Here is a 14,221-nt window from a genome sequence, read left to right as displayed (position 1 = left end):
GGGTGTACAAAGAGCAGATGGCTCCCTGCATCCTGGTTACATTCCCCCTTTTGTGCCTGTACAATGGCAGATACAATCTGGCCAGAAAATAATAAGGATTATCCATTGTCATGCTTCAGGGGAACACCGTTCACTCAGTCAAGCAGGAAACGTTCCTCCCAAGGACCAGAGAGGGCTTGGTGCATCATGATGGCGGTGGAAGCAATTTGTAGAGTTTGCCTCCTATTAGCATTGGGTATTGCATGGGCACTGCTGGAAGCAGCATACTGGACTAAATGGCCCCAAGGATGGATCAGGGCTGACAAATCCTAGGAGTCAGATTTGATTTATTCTGTAAAGAGCGAGTAGAAAATGCTGACTGTTTTGTTTGCAGCACAGCACCGTGCTCACATTTGTGAACCATGTTCCCCTGAGATTTCTGATCAGACTCACATTTGTCCTTTCTAGAACTGGTCGCTAACTGAATAACACAATTCTGAACCAGCTTCCTGGATAGCAATCCCCAAAGAACCCTACTTTGCTGGATAGCCAGAATACAGCGTCATGATTAAACCCACCACATCGATGTTGATTTTGACAGCCTCAGATATACCATGTGCACTGCGCAGAAGCAGGGACTGACTCGCCCCTGAGAGATGAGGGGGAATAGAAATAACCCAGAGACGAGCCCGTGAGTCAGATGGAAAATCATGCCCCTAGCAGTTTTTCCTTAATTGGAGCACAAAAGCCAACTATAGATAAAGGTCAAAATAGTAATTCATGACAAATGCAGCCATTATTTCTGGAGCATAGGTTTGCTCAGATACTCCTCCAGTAGGAGATCCCAGGGCTAATCAACACCTTGGTCCCTTGCAGTTATTAAAGACCCATGGTTCTTTTCACAAGACTTTGGGAATTGCCCCAGTTTCCTGCCACAGGTGTACAGGAAAGATCAATTTCTTCCTCCTTAAAACTCCCTCATTTGGAGACGTTATTTTGTGCTTCATCTCCTGAAGAACCTGTTGTGTACCTTGCTGATGCAGAAAGTTTGCTACCTATGAATGTTACAGTATTATTAAAAATGGACATTAAAATGGCGCCTTTCATCCCAAGGTCCCAAAGCATTTGAGGAGTTTCACAGATTGGCTAGGTATGTACTGAGCTTTTTGTTAAAATCATTTTACTACTATCAGTGGCTGGAATGCTGGAAGTGCTTGCAGGCCCAGACAAAATGCCAGTGGCTGGTCTACATTTGGGCTCCCCCTAACTCTACCACCAATGGAAGATCTCAGTTTAAAGCTCCTGGAGGCAAGGCTATTCACTATAGCCTCGTTAGGAATTAGTTAGTTAATCCAATAGCCTTGTGTAAACGAGAGTACTCTGGTATTGCCAGCAGTGGTGAACACTGCTGAGCATGCCTGTAACGCACCACACAACCACACACAAAAGTGCCCGCAGTGGTGCACAGGGCTTCACATCACCATTGTGAATGCAGTTGGGCTGTGTTTACGCTGAACTTTTTAGCATAGGTGCCAACTCTGTGGGTGCTCCGGGGCTGGAGCAACCACAGGGAAAAAATGGTGGGTGCTGAGCACCCATTGGCAGCCCCCCATCAGCTCCCTCCCACCCCCCTCAGCGCTTCATGCCTGCTGGGGGGCCCTGCAGATCAGCACCTCCCCATCCCAGCCTGTACCGCCCACTCACCGCGATCAGTTGTTTTGCTGCGTGCAGGAGGTTGGGAGGGAGGGGGAGAAGTGAGGACCCGTTGCGCTCCGGGGAAGGGGGTGGAGCAGGGGTGAGAAGAGGCAGGGTGGCACCAGGGCCTGGAGCAGAGCCGGAAGGTCAAGCACTCCCCAGCACATTGGAAAGTCGGTGGCCTGTACTTTTTAGCTTTGTCCTTGTAGGTTGTAACCTGCCATCTGCCTTGGGTAGTCCCTCCATTGTTTGTAGCTGTCTCATCTTCATAAAGGGGCTTGATTGCTCCTTCTGTGTGGTATGTGAACACTTTGGGCTGGAGGTGTGATTTCCAGCTAAAGGAGACATACTGGCTGTGACCCTGAGGGCACCCTAATGCCAGAAGGCAAGGAGTTCCCTGGTATGTAGCAGCGAGTCTCAGCTGGTCTGACCATCTCAGTGCACCTCACACACTGCGGTCATGATATTTATCCGAAACGCGACGTGTAATATAGCATTGGAAAACCAGTAACTCACTGATCATTCATATTCTTGCATGGTGTGTGTACAGTTAACCTACAAAGAATGATACAGAGGTGCTGGAAATATGTGACTAAAATGTGTTTAAACTAGGCAAAGGAAAAGGGCTGACACCCCAAGTGAGATGTGGCCAAGAACAGTGGGCTATTCATTTGTATTGGAGATTGGAGGAAGGTCATCTGCATTGATGACCAATCTCCCCAATCACCAGTGGAGGAGAAGCCAGCATGGTGTCTACACCCAGCAGAGGAAAGGAACCTTCTTCTGAAGTGTATCCCAGATAACACATTTCTAAGGTTTACTGGACTATACAGAGATGGGGAGAGAACCTCAAAGTTATCCATCACCTAAGGAGACAAAAAAACCCAAGAACTGTGAACTCTACCTTTGGATCCTGGCTAAGGACTACCCAGCCATGCTGGAAGATTGACTATGGTGAGGAAACGTCTGTGAATAAAAGACACTAATTCTTTTGGTTGAGTTTCAGCCTTAGTAGCATATTTTCACTTTTGTTTGTTTGTAACCATCTCTATCCTTATTCCTTCTACTTGGTACCAGTTAAACCTATGCCCTTTTGTTAACAAACATCTTTGACTTTTACGGTAAGCCAGCTCAGTGCTATGATTGAAGGGGCGGGTGTTTTAACCCCCAGTTAAGCTAAAAGGCTGCTGTGTACCGTCTCTTTAAAGGAGCTGTGAACTGGATAAGGTTTTGGGAGCTCTACAGTGAGAGAGGATGTGCACCGCAGAAGGACATGTTGTGGGAACAACTCGGGGATGGAAGGGTTGTTGAGGTCCCCCTGCAAAGAGCAACTGGGCAGTGGAAGCCTTGCTGAGAGCTCCATGCGTGTCAGATAGCAATAGGTGTCAGGGCGGAGAGCCACAGCAGTGTAGCACTCTAGGCACCCAGAGTTACAAGGCCACTGTTGATTGAACCCCTTAATGGCCCAGGTGAATCTCAAATGTCACACCAGGGTTAGCTCTAGTGCACTAAAAATAGAGCACAGCATGGGCGGTGGTGGCTGCCCAGAGTACATCCCCATCTGAGACACCAGGCAAGCGTTTGGGACCCGCTGATTTTCGACGCTTACAGTGCACTGTTTTTAGCACGCTAGCTCCATCAGAGCTAGCGCAGACCTGTCTCCTCGAGCTGGAAATTACACCCCCCATCTCAAAGTGTGGATGTACCCTTAGGATTTGTCAGAGCCCGGGGCACATTCACTGAGTAAGTCTGTGAGTGTCTCTGAATCAAAGACTCACCTGAGGACAGCCATGGGCACCTTTCCATGTAAAGAAGTCACACACACACACACACACGCGCGTGCCAGTTGAGGTAGTAATGCTGTACTGACCCTACCAGTTCCACAAGTGAAGGGTAAACGAGAGCAAGAGCTGTAAGGCACGTGTCCGAGGTAGACGCAATCAGCTCAGGGTAAAGCTGCAAGTTACAGCACACACTCATGTTCCGTTTCAGAGTAACAGCCGTGTTAGTCTGTATTCGCAAAAAGAAAAGGAGGACTTGTGGCACCTTAGAGACTAACCAATTTATTTGAGCATGAGCTTTCGTGAGCTACAGCTCACTTCATCGGATGCATGCCGTGGAAACTGCAGCAGACTTTATTTATACACAGAGAATATGAAAAAATACCTCCTCCCACCCCACTGTCCTGCTGGTAATAGCTTATCTAAAGTGATCATCAGGTGGGCCATTTCCAGCACAAATCCAGGTTCTCTCACCCTCCACCCCCCCACACAAATTCACTCTCCTGCTGGTGATAGCCCATCCAAAGTGACAACTCTTTACACAATGTGCATGATAATAAAGTTGGGCCAATCATGCACATTGTGTAAAGAGTTGTCACTTTGGATGGGCTATCACCAGCAGGAGAGTGAATTTGTGTGGGGGGGTGGAGGGTGAGAGAACCTGGATTTGTGCTGGAAATGGCCCACCTGATGATCACTTTAGATAAGCTATTACCAGCAGGACAGTGGGGTGGGAGGAGGTATTTTTTCATATTCTCTGTGTATAAATAAAGTCTGCTGCAGTTTCCACGGCATGCATCCGATGAAGTGAGCTGTAGCTCACGAAAGCTCATGCTCAAAAAAATTGGTTAGTCTCTAAGGTGCCACAAGTATTCCTTTTCTTTTTACTCATGTTCCGGAATCCCACTGGTAATCAGATTGGAACAGGATGAGTTTTCATTTCTATTACATTCTTGCTCCAGGGTTTTCGAAAAAACATTTTGCAAGATGGTCATGGTGTTGTGATCCCAGGGCACGACTCAGTGTTTGAATCTGAATCTTTCCAAAAAGTTACGTTTCGTTACTCTTCTGTTCCAAATGAAAATACACTGTTACTGTGCAGTCCTTGTATGCAGTATGGGCAGTTATAGTGTTCTGCTATCAAAGTCGTGCATTCCCTGCATTGTGCGTGTGTGCAGTGTGGCAGAGCTCCGACCTTGTCCCCGTGGGTCCCGTGCTTCCAGGCAATTTACGCTAGCCTCAGAGGCTCACTGTGACCCTCCACGTAGCCCTTCTCTCTCTAGGGCCAGGGTACAGTCTACTGAGCCCTTTTCATCATAAGCCAGCAAGAAGGTTGGTGAGAGAACTCCCACAGTCTCTGTTGTCCCTACGAGCTATATTCAAGAACAGTTTAGCTTCCTGTCCTGACAGGGGCCTGTCTTCCCCTCCCAGATGGTGTTTCTGTAGTGGCAGGTTGGGGGGAACCTGGGCCCATCCTCTACTCCGGGTTCCGGCCCAGGGACCCTACTGGTAGCAGCTGTTGGCAGCCGACCTTTCACTGCCAGAGTTGTTACATTTCCCTTGGCCACTTCCCCACAGCTCCCCCACTTCTCTCTCTTAACACCTTCTTCACCCTTACCTTAGGGCTCCCTTTCCAGTGCTTTGAGGGTGTCTTCATTACCCAGCCCTTCAGCTGCACTTCCTCTCTTCTGGTTCCCCGGCTCTCTTCGGCCTGACTGGAGTGAGCCCTTTTATAGTATCAGAGGGGCCTTAATTAGAGTCAGGTGTTCACATTAGCCTAACTGCTTCAACTGACTCTTTGCAGGCTAATTGGAGTCATGTGTCCACCATAGCCTGAAGCAGCCCCTGCTCTGGTCAGTCAGGGAACAGAAAACTGCTTATCCAGTGTCCAGTATATCTGCCTTCGAATACTCTGCTGTACCCAACTGGCCTGAGTCTATCACAGTAGGGGTTATATTATTCTGCTATGAAGGACTAATTAATCAGCCCATTATTTAGGTCCTGATCTTACACCATTAAAGTCAATGAACAGAGCATCAAGATATTCTTCAACGATTAGCAAAATGTAATTAGTTTTTCAGGCATTACGTGAGTGGAAGGGATGGATGGAAAAAGAAATATATTGAGCAGAGTACTGAAGTATGAGTAATCTAGATAGCCTGCAAACACAAATACACCTTTTCAATATGCTATTCATCTCTCTCTCGCTTCTTAACCACACTACCCAGTGCATGAATAATTCTCTTTCAGGTCAGTATTGTGCAATCCATTTACATAATAGGCAGTTTATTCAGAGTGTAACTTTTTTTTTTTAACAAAAGCATAAAAAACTGGGTTAGTGCTTTTGTTGTGTGGTGTGTAGTTGCTGGTGAGTATTTGCTTCAGGTTGGGGGGCTGCCTGTAAGCGAGGACTGGCCTTTCTCCCACTGTCTGTGAGAGTAAGGGATCGTCCTTCAGGATAGGTTGTAGATCCTTGATGATGCGCTGGAGAGGTTTTAGTTGGGGGCTGAAGGTGATGGCTAGTGGCTTTCTGTTACTTTCTTTGTTGGACCTCTCCTGTAGTAGGTGACTTCTGGGTACCCTTCTGGGGTACCTCACCAGCAACTACACACCACGCAACAAAAACACTAACTCAGGAACCAATCCCTGCAACAAACCCTGTGGCCAACTCTGTCCACATATCTATTCAGGGGACACCATCATAGTACCTAACCACATCAGCCACACCATCAGGGGCTCATTCACCTGCACATCTACCAATGTGATATATGCCATCATGTGCCAGCAATGCCCCTCTGCCATGGATGTTGGCCAAACCGGACAGTCTCTACGCAGAAGAATAAATGGACACAAATCAGACATCAAGAATTGTAACATTCAAAAACCAGTAGGAGAGCACTTCAATCTCCCTGGACATTCAATAACAGACTTAAACATGGCAATTCTTCAACAACAAAAAAACAAAAACAGACTTCAACGAGAAATTGCAGAGCTGGAATTAATTTGCAAACTGGACACCATCAAATTAGGCCTGAATAAAGACAGAGTGGATGGGTCACTACAAAAAGTAATTTTCCCTCTGCTGATACTCACACCTTCTTGTCAACTGTTGGAAATGAGCGATATTCACCTTGATTGCATTGGCCTCGTTAGCACTATAGAAGTAATTTTCCCTCTCTTGATATTCACCCCTTCTTGCCAACTGTTGAGAATAGGCTACTTTCACCTTAATTGAATTGGCCTGGTTAGCACTGACCCCCCACACTTGGTAAGGCAACTTCCATCTTTTCGTGTGCTGTATATATATACTGATTACTGTATTTTTCACTCCATGCATCTGATGAAGTGGGTTTTAGCCCACAAAAGCTTATGCCCAAATAAATTTGCTAGTCTCTAAGGTGCCACAAGGACTCCTTGTTATTTATAGGACTGTCATCCCAGTGTTGTAACAATACTTTATCTTCCCATAGCATCTTTCATCCAGAAGTTTCCCAGAACTGTTTGTCTGTCTGTCTATTTGATCTCCCAGCAGCACGGTACCTGAGTGCAGATTACCATGCATGGCAACTACTATGCTCACCACTGATATACAGCCCCCGGGTTGTAGAAACCTTTATTCAGGTGGAGGGTCATCCACTGCACGGCACTGGATGTAGGGAGCAGAAACGGAAGGGAAGGTTAAGATGTACGTCTGGGATGTGTGTGCCATTCCACCATAAATGAAGGTTTTAAGCTACATAGGATCTTTTTCTTCTACAGAAGGAATTCAGCGTTGGCCGCAGTGGGGCTCTTATTTGATGCCAAGGGAAGTTGACTGATGGAAGAGAAACAGGCACTGCATCTGTTAAAACTGAAAGTTCCTTTTCCTTAGTGTTCACAAGCCAGGATGGGAACACGTGGCTGAGACAGACAGAGCTGTATCTCCCATGGGAAGGAAAAGAAATGCGGAGGGAAATCAGAACGCCTCTGGAACCATGTACCCAGTTGAAGGCTAACAAAACTTCAAGCTGCCTCAATGCCACACAGGCTCATCCTCAGCCCACCCACACATCTTGAATGTGTTCTCGGTGTTCTGCTCTGACAAGCGCTCACATCACAATACCAGCCTCTCTGCCATCTTTCAAATTCTCACCTAGTCACTTAATTAGCACCCTGCTACTTCTCCAGCTGCAGTGCATCCTCAGTGCTCCCACAACGGCACCGTGGTGTTTAATGAACCCTTGGTTGCGGTAAATTCTTATTCATAGCCTAGTGGTCAGTATGCCTGAGCCCTGCCTGTTCTACAGTTTCCCCTACTGCTCCCACAGGGTGGGCTGCAATGCTGAATTTTGGGTCCAGTGTTCATCAGCATAGACAAGGCATCCACCTGTTGAAAGCTGCAACTTGATCCCTCATGCAGAGTGCTTGAGCGTTATTGTGATCTCCATCCAGCCTCCGTACAGCCTGCTCCTCATCCAGCCTGGAGGAAGCTGTTACCTGCTATGAAAGGGAATCAGATTTTTGAAAATTGGCTGGTTGCCACTGGGGAAAAAAGGCTTCCTGGCAGCAGTAATAGCCAAGGACAGCCCCTTTGAATGCCCTGCTATGGCTTTGGAGTGCTGCCTTCCCATCACAAGGGGCTTTTATCTCATCTGGACCTTTCAATGATGACCCACTACCTTGGTGGGACCACAGCACTGATGAATGCTTCAAGCCCTGCTGAGTTGGAGTGGACAAAACAGCTCCTCGGAAAACCGTTAGAGTTACTGGTACATCTTCTCTTTGTGTAGAGCCATATCAAGTCCCTGATCAATAAGCCTGATTGACTGGCCCAGGTCTCTCTCTAGATACCAGACATCTTTGCCATTGAGAGCACTGTGGAGGCCATGTGGACCCCAGGTGGATGCACAATTGGCAATTACATTAATACAGAGAGAAACTCCAGGAGCCAACGATTTTCTTTGAAATGATGCAGTACAATAGGTCTTCAGGGCCGAGCCTGCAAGCCGTACGTGTGTTGCTTTCAGCCCCAAGCTGAGCAATGGCTGCTTGCTTTGCAGGATCTGGCCCTTATTTTGCATAGTGTCTAAACTATAGCCCAAAATTGAAGAGGTGCAGGGGGAGAGGAGAGAGAGACCAGGGCTATGAGCGTGGGGAGGAGGTCCAAAAACAGCAAGGGAAATTTTGAATGGAGCCATATCTCCTGCCACGGAGAAAAGGCAGAAACAGTAGCTGATCCTTTTTAGTGGGCCCAGATGTGGCCTCCAAGCTTTCATGCCGTCCTGGCTGGAAGACAGATGCATGGCAGCGAAAACCCCTTTGTCAGAAACGCAATTCCTTCCAGTCCCCCTAAGGGAATGGGCTGATGCAGAGAGCACGCTAAGAGACTTCTATAACAAAAAGACTCAGTCCTAGCTCCGCTGAGCTGTGCGCCCCTCCTCACCTCACCTCAGCAACCAGAGAAAGCGCAGCTCTTCTTCTTACCGGCCGCCAGACCAGAACCACGGTGCCACCTTGAGAGAGAAATCTTCCTCTAATTGTCCCGCCTCAAAGAATACAATGCAGAGAGATGCCAAATCCCACAGGTCTTAGTCTCATCTTAAAACCACCAGAGTGCAGCCCAAAGCATAGCCAAGCTTAAGCCAAGAGATCCAATTCTGACCGAACTGGAGGACGGACAATATGGGACACTTCCAGCTATCGTCATTGGGGATAGCAGCCCCCTGGTCCAAGCCAGAGCGGATATAGAATGGTTGAAGTAGCAGCCATCCATGGATGCGGCTGATCAAAGTGATCAGTAGAGCAGGAGTAGGAAGCTCCTTCAGCTGCTTCCAAACCCAGCTGCCATGAGCTTTCACTAGCAATGGTACTCACCCCACAGCCATAGCGAGGGGACCCTTCCAAACTGAACTAAACCTACAGAATGGGAGGCTACACCTTTGAGAGCCGAGACCAACCCTTCTGAAGGTCACAAAATGCCCAGACATAGAGGAGCGAGGAAGCTGGTGATTTGTCTGGATCTATCATTTGGTGTTAAGTATGCATTCATCTTTTAAAAGGAAAATAAGTGGAGGGCATAAGATGGGAGGATGTGTGGGCTGTTTATTTAATACTCCAGCAGGAAACTTCCAGGCATGAGGAAGAGGGGGAGCTCTACAGCAAAGCAAAGAGAGACAGGGGGCTTGTCTACATGGCAAGTTGCTGCGCTGCGAGCCAGGGTGTGAATCTACTGTGGGCCAGCTTCCTGCCCAGTGACGTCCTGCGTAGACCCTGCTCCAGCACAGTGAAAGTCCCGGAGAGCAGCTCAGGTGTAGCAGGCATGTTGGTGTGTTGTGGAGTCACACCCTGGCTCGCAGAACAGTAACTGAGAGTTTGCCAGGAAGGTGGGGTGGGAGGGGTTAATCCACATCTTGTCCAAATTAATACACTTTGAAAATATTTGCGTTCACATGACCCAATTCATTGCAGTGCACTGACCCCACATTTATCGCAAGCTCTAGAGGCCTCTTTCAAAGTGAACTAACTTGGCTGTGAAGTGAGTTAATCTGGTCTATAGTTTGTGTGCATCTGAGGCTGCCGAGCACTGCTTTGGCAGTCCTCCAATGGCTATCCCACGCAGCTCTGCAGGCAGCTATTACAGATGTGTCTATTTACCTCTGCGTCCTCCCTTGCTCTGGGGTCAAGTTGACCAGATGTCCCCTCTCCTGTTTATAAGATGGTGCAGAGCCAGATTTTTGTCCATCTGCTCCTGGATTCTAGTTTTATCACGATTTCTGTGATAATACTCCAGAAGCTCAGCAACATGCCTCGAGCAGCCACCTTGAGCCGCACTGAGACCCCGAGAAGAAGCATAGGTGCAGGACACTTTTGTGGCCAGCCCCCTCAATAAAGATCTTTGTGGGCATACCTAGGCAGACATCCATGAGGGGCCACAGCCGGGCTGCTCCACATGGCTGGATGACGAGCAAACAGTTCAGCAGCACCAACATGAAAACGAGGGCTAACTGGGAGATGTCCAGCAGGGAACGTGTCACCCGTCTATTTTGGGGGGAGCTGCACCAGATTTTACACAACTGGACCACCCACGCCGCTCGTGGAGCCTTGTGGTTACCTTCCCCCATCAGAGGATGACCAACAAGACTCATTGGGGCATACACACTAGGGGGCCAGTGAAGAGATCTCCCTGGAAAGCCAGGCTCTGTTTGGGACTCAGGACCCTGATGCCAGCCAGGTAGAAGGTGAGCCCAATCCCTGCCTCATAACAACCAGCCCCAATTCCCAGGTAGGAAACCAGATGTGGACTGAGGATGCTGATCCTATGGAGCGACCCCCGGCATGAAAGATTTTAATAATTTACTATTTACGTTTTAATTTATTATGATGATGCAGCACTGGTTTGCTAGCTTCTGTCCCAGGTGCTCCCCCAGCTGCAGCCATTGTAGATGGGTATGAGCTAGAAGGTTTCTGAGTCCAAGATCCCTGCCTCCCTCCTTCAGCCCACGCTGTCCATTCTCCCATCCATGCCCCTTTCTTAAATGGTGTCTACTCATGGCCAGGCAATCGACCTCTGTCTCAAGCTAAAGCCCCATCTACCGACTGTTTTCAGGCCCATGCCGTGGAAGGCACATGCCCATGATGTACCTATTTGCCTTTTGCATTTCCACAGCTGTCCTGTCCGACGTATGCCACCCACTCCCTGAGCCCCGTTCGCCACCTTAAAATGGCAGCTGGCAAGCATGATGCAGCCCTTGCCTCTACCCCACCCCATCCCGTGGCAGAGTTGAAGAAGAAAACATTCTTTTGTGTATACTGCCAAGTTTACTGAGACAGGGGTTACAGGAAAGGAAGTTTGGTTGGTGTTCTCGCTGCACATGAGGCAGACAGGGACATTGTGGCCCTGTGAAGCCACACAGAGTACAGCTCCCCGTAAGTGTCCTGGAACATGCATTCTTTCAGACTGGTAACAAGGAATGCTTCCGGCAATCGCTGCAGAACCCTAGCTGTTTTCTCTGCACTTTCAACATGGCTGCAGGGGAGAGAACGCAAAATTTCAGACTGAGAAATGTTTCTGTTTTTGTTTGGCGATTATGAGGAATAGCTGCCTGGCCAGCCGCATCGGCAGAGCTCGTGACTCCCTTCCACTCCTGCAACACTTCTGGAGGGACCCACCTTGGGGAAAGACTTGGCAGAGTAGCCATTCTCTGCCTCCCAGTCTCCTGCCTCAGTGCAGTGTCATGAAGAGTCAGGAGAGCCCAAAAGGAACATAGAAGGGATTGACCTCCAGCTCGCCCCAGATTCATTCCACTAACCTCTCCGACCCCGTACAGGAACCTCCAAGGCACAGCAAAACTGCAAAGCCAGGCCAGGAACGTAATTCCCAACCCCTTCCCCACCCCTGCGCGCCAAGGCACAATGGCAAAGCTGTACAGCACGGACACAAAATCCCAGCGCACGCACCACTTTCCATCTCCCAGGTTCCCCCAAGCCGGGGAAGAATCTCAGGGAGGTAAAGGCAGAAATGGATGTAAAAAAAAATGTTATTACGGCCTCTCTAACAGTTTGGCATTTTTGGTAATACTCTCCACAGCTATGGCCCCTCCACTGGCCAGACCCTCAAGGGCAGGGCCCTTTTCAATGGCAGACAGGAGACCCTGGAAGACTCCTGATGAAGTGTTTGCAGACATCACCACAGAGCCCTCCCCAGAACACCTGAAGAACCCAGAGCGATGGTGGCAGCATCTGCGGACTGAGGGGGAATCCGACAAGGAGGCTTCCAGGGAGATGGCTGCAGTGGCAAAGGACAGTGGGTGGCAGTTGCCAGGGAAAGCATTGCCATGGCCAAAGATAGTATGGAAAGAGGCAGGGAGATGCAGAGCCAATACAAAGCCAGACTTCCCTGCTGCGGCACATGGTATTATCAGGGAAGCAGGCGCTACCCTACCTGCAAACCCACACCTAGCCATGTTATGCAGCCTTGGGACAACACAGGCTTCTGGGAACAGCTACAGCTCCTCCCTGTTGTACCCACGCTGCATTGCTCCCAGAGGCTGCACCCCTCCCAGACACCGAGAACGGTGATGACTGGGACCCCAGCTCTTTTGAAACCTTTACTACCCCTGGTAACGTCAAGCCTTAGCACTTCAGGCCAGAAGGCCCATGAACCAGAAGAGGCAGACACGAGACAAAGTCACAGGTGAGTTTAAGCCTGGTATTATGCCCTGCCCTGTCGCAGTTTACTGTTCTGTTTCACTTCTGGTGCAATGGAAGGGTTCTTTGGAGGCAGAGAATTGGCAGATTTTAATACGTTGTGTCATACTTAAAAGCTGTTTCATTTTCATTTCCTTTGAAGGTTGGTTTCTGTTCACTACTTAATCGATTGTTACGTAATAACAACCTACAAACTGTCATTCATAAGGAGTATTTTACATGGAAGATCATTACTTTACCACTAATTGATAAGGTTTTACACATACATGCAGACAGACACAAAGTACAACTGGGATTGCCACAATGCTGCATTTCCACAGCCCACAAAACACGGAACTGTCCAAAAAGACTTCCAAACTCTGCTCTCCCCCTCCCAGTTTAACAGCTGGAGGTTCAGCTGCACCGTTTCAGGCCTGAGACTCAGCACAAGAGCAATAGGCATCCTGGACAATATTTGCCCCAGTCATTTGCATTTTGTACTGGACGCTTTGCTGGCCACTCAAACGGCTGAGCAAGTCTCTGCGCCTCAGCATCTCACCTATCGCTAAGGATTTCTCCCTCACTCTCACAAATATTGTGCAAAATACAACATGCTGCTATGATCATTGGCACTTTTTCCCTGCTGCTGCCACCCTAGCCCACAAACAGCACCAGCTCCCTTTCAAATGGCCAAACGTACATGCCCCTGTCATTCTGCAGCTGGTAGTTCAATTCCTTCCTTCTGTCCAATGGGCCTGTGAATGGCTTCCTTAGCTAGGGAAGCATGGGGTAAACCAGGTGTCCCAGGATAACTGGAGCAGTGTCCATTATTGTGCATAGTGTTTCTGGGGGCAAATAGCCCATTTTCCACTAATTTAAATAGAGCTGAGGTCCAAAACATCCTGGCATCATGGACCTTCCCAGACCACCCAGCATTTATGCCCATGCACCTGCCACAGTGGTTGACAAGCAGCCCTTTGAGCACCACGGAGAAATACCCCTTTCTGTTTACAAATTCTGAGCCTGATGGGCGGGGACAAATAATAGGCTTGTGGCTCCCGTTTGCCCCAGTACCGTTTGGAGATCCCATGTGTGCAAAGCCATCAATAACCTCTGGACACCGCATGCTGGTACACTGCCACTGTAGCTCCGGGATCAGTACTGTACATAGCTCCAGAAACGTTGCCATCCGCATCCTGGAAATTCTCTCGCTGCTGCTGGTCATCCCAGATCTGCAGAATGATTCTTTCCCACCAATCTGTACTGGTCTCCCCAGCCCAGAAATGGCTCTGCAGGCCATGAAGCTGCTCCGGAAACCAGTCCTGTACTGTCAGTGGCTCAAGACGTTCCTCTTCTACTTCGTCTGCATCCTGGTTCTGCCACCACGGAAGACTGTCCTGCTGCTGGAGGAGATGCTGCTGCATATTACCCGCTCAGTGGTGCGGCTGGCCAAGTCCCAAGCTGAATTCATAGGCGCCGACTCCGTGGGTGCTCCAGGGCTGAAATACCCCGGGAACTGAGGAAGCCGGCACTTATGGCTGAATTCATCGGGCTTGGAGGGCTGAAATACAGCCCAGGCAGCCCCTGCATATTGGAGGCTG

This window comes from Lepidochelys kempii, chromosome 13, assembly GCF_965140265.1.
Source record: "Lepidochelys kempii isolate rLepKem1 chromosome 13, rLepKem1.hap2, whole genome shotgun sequence".
Lineage (NCBI taxonomy): Eukaryota > Metazoa > Chordata > Testudines > Cheloniidae > Lepidochelys > Lepidochelys kempii.
This window is presented reverse-complemented; position numbering follows the sequence as displayed.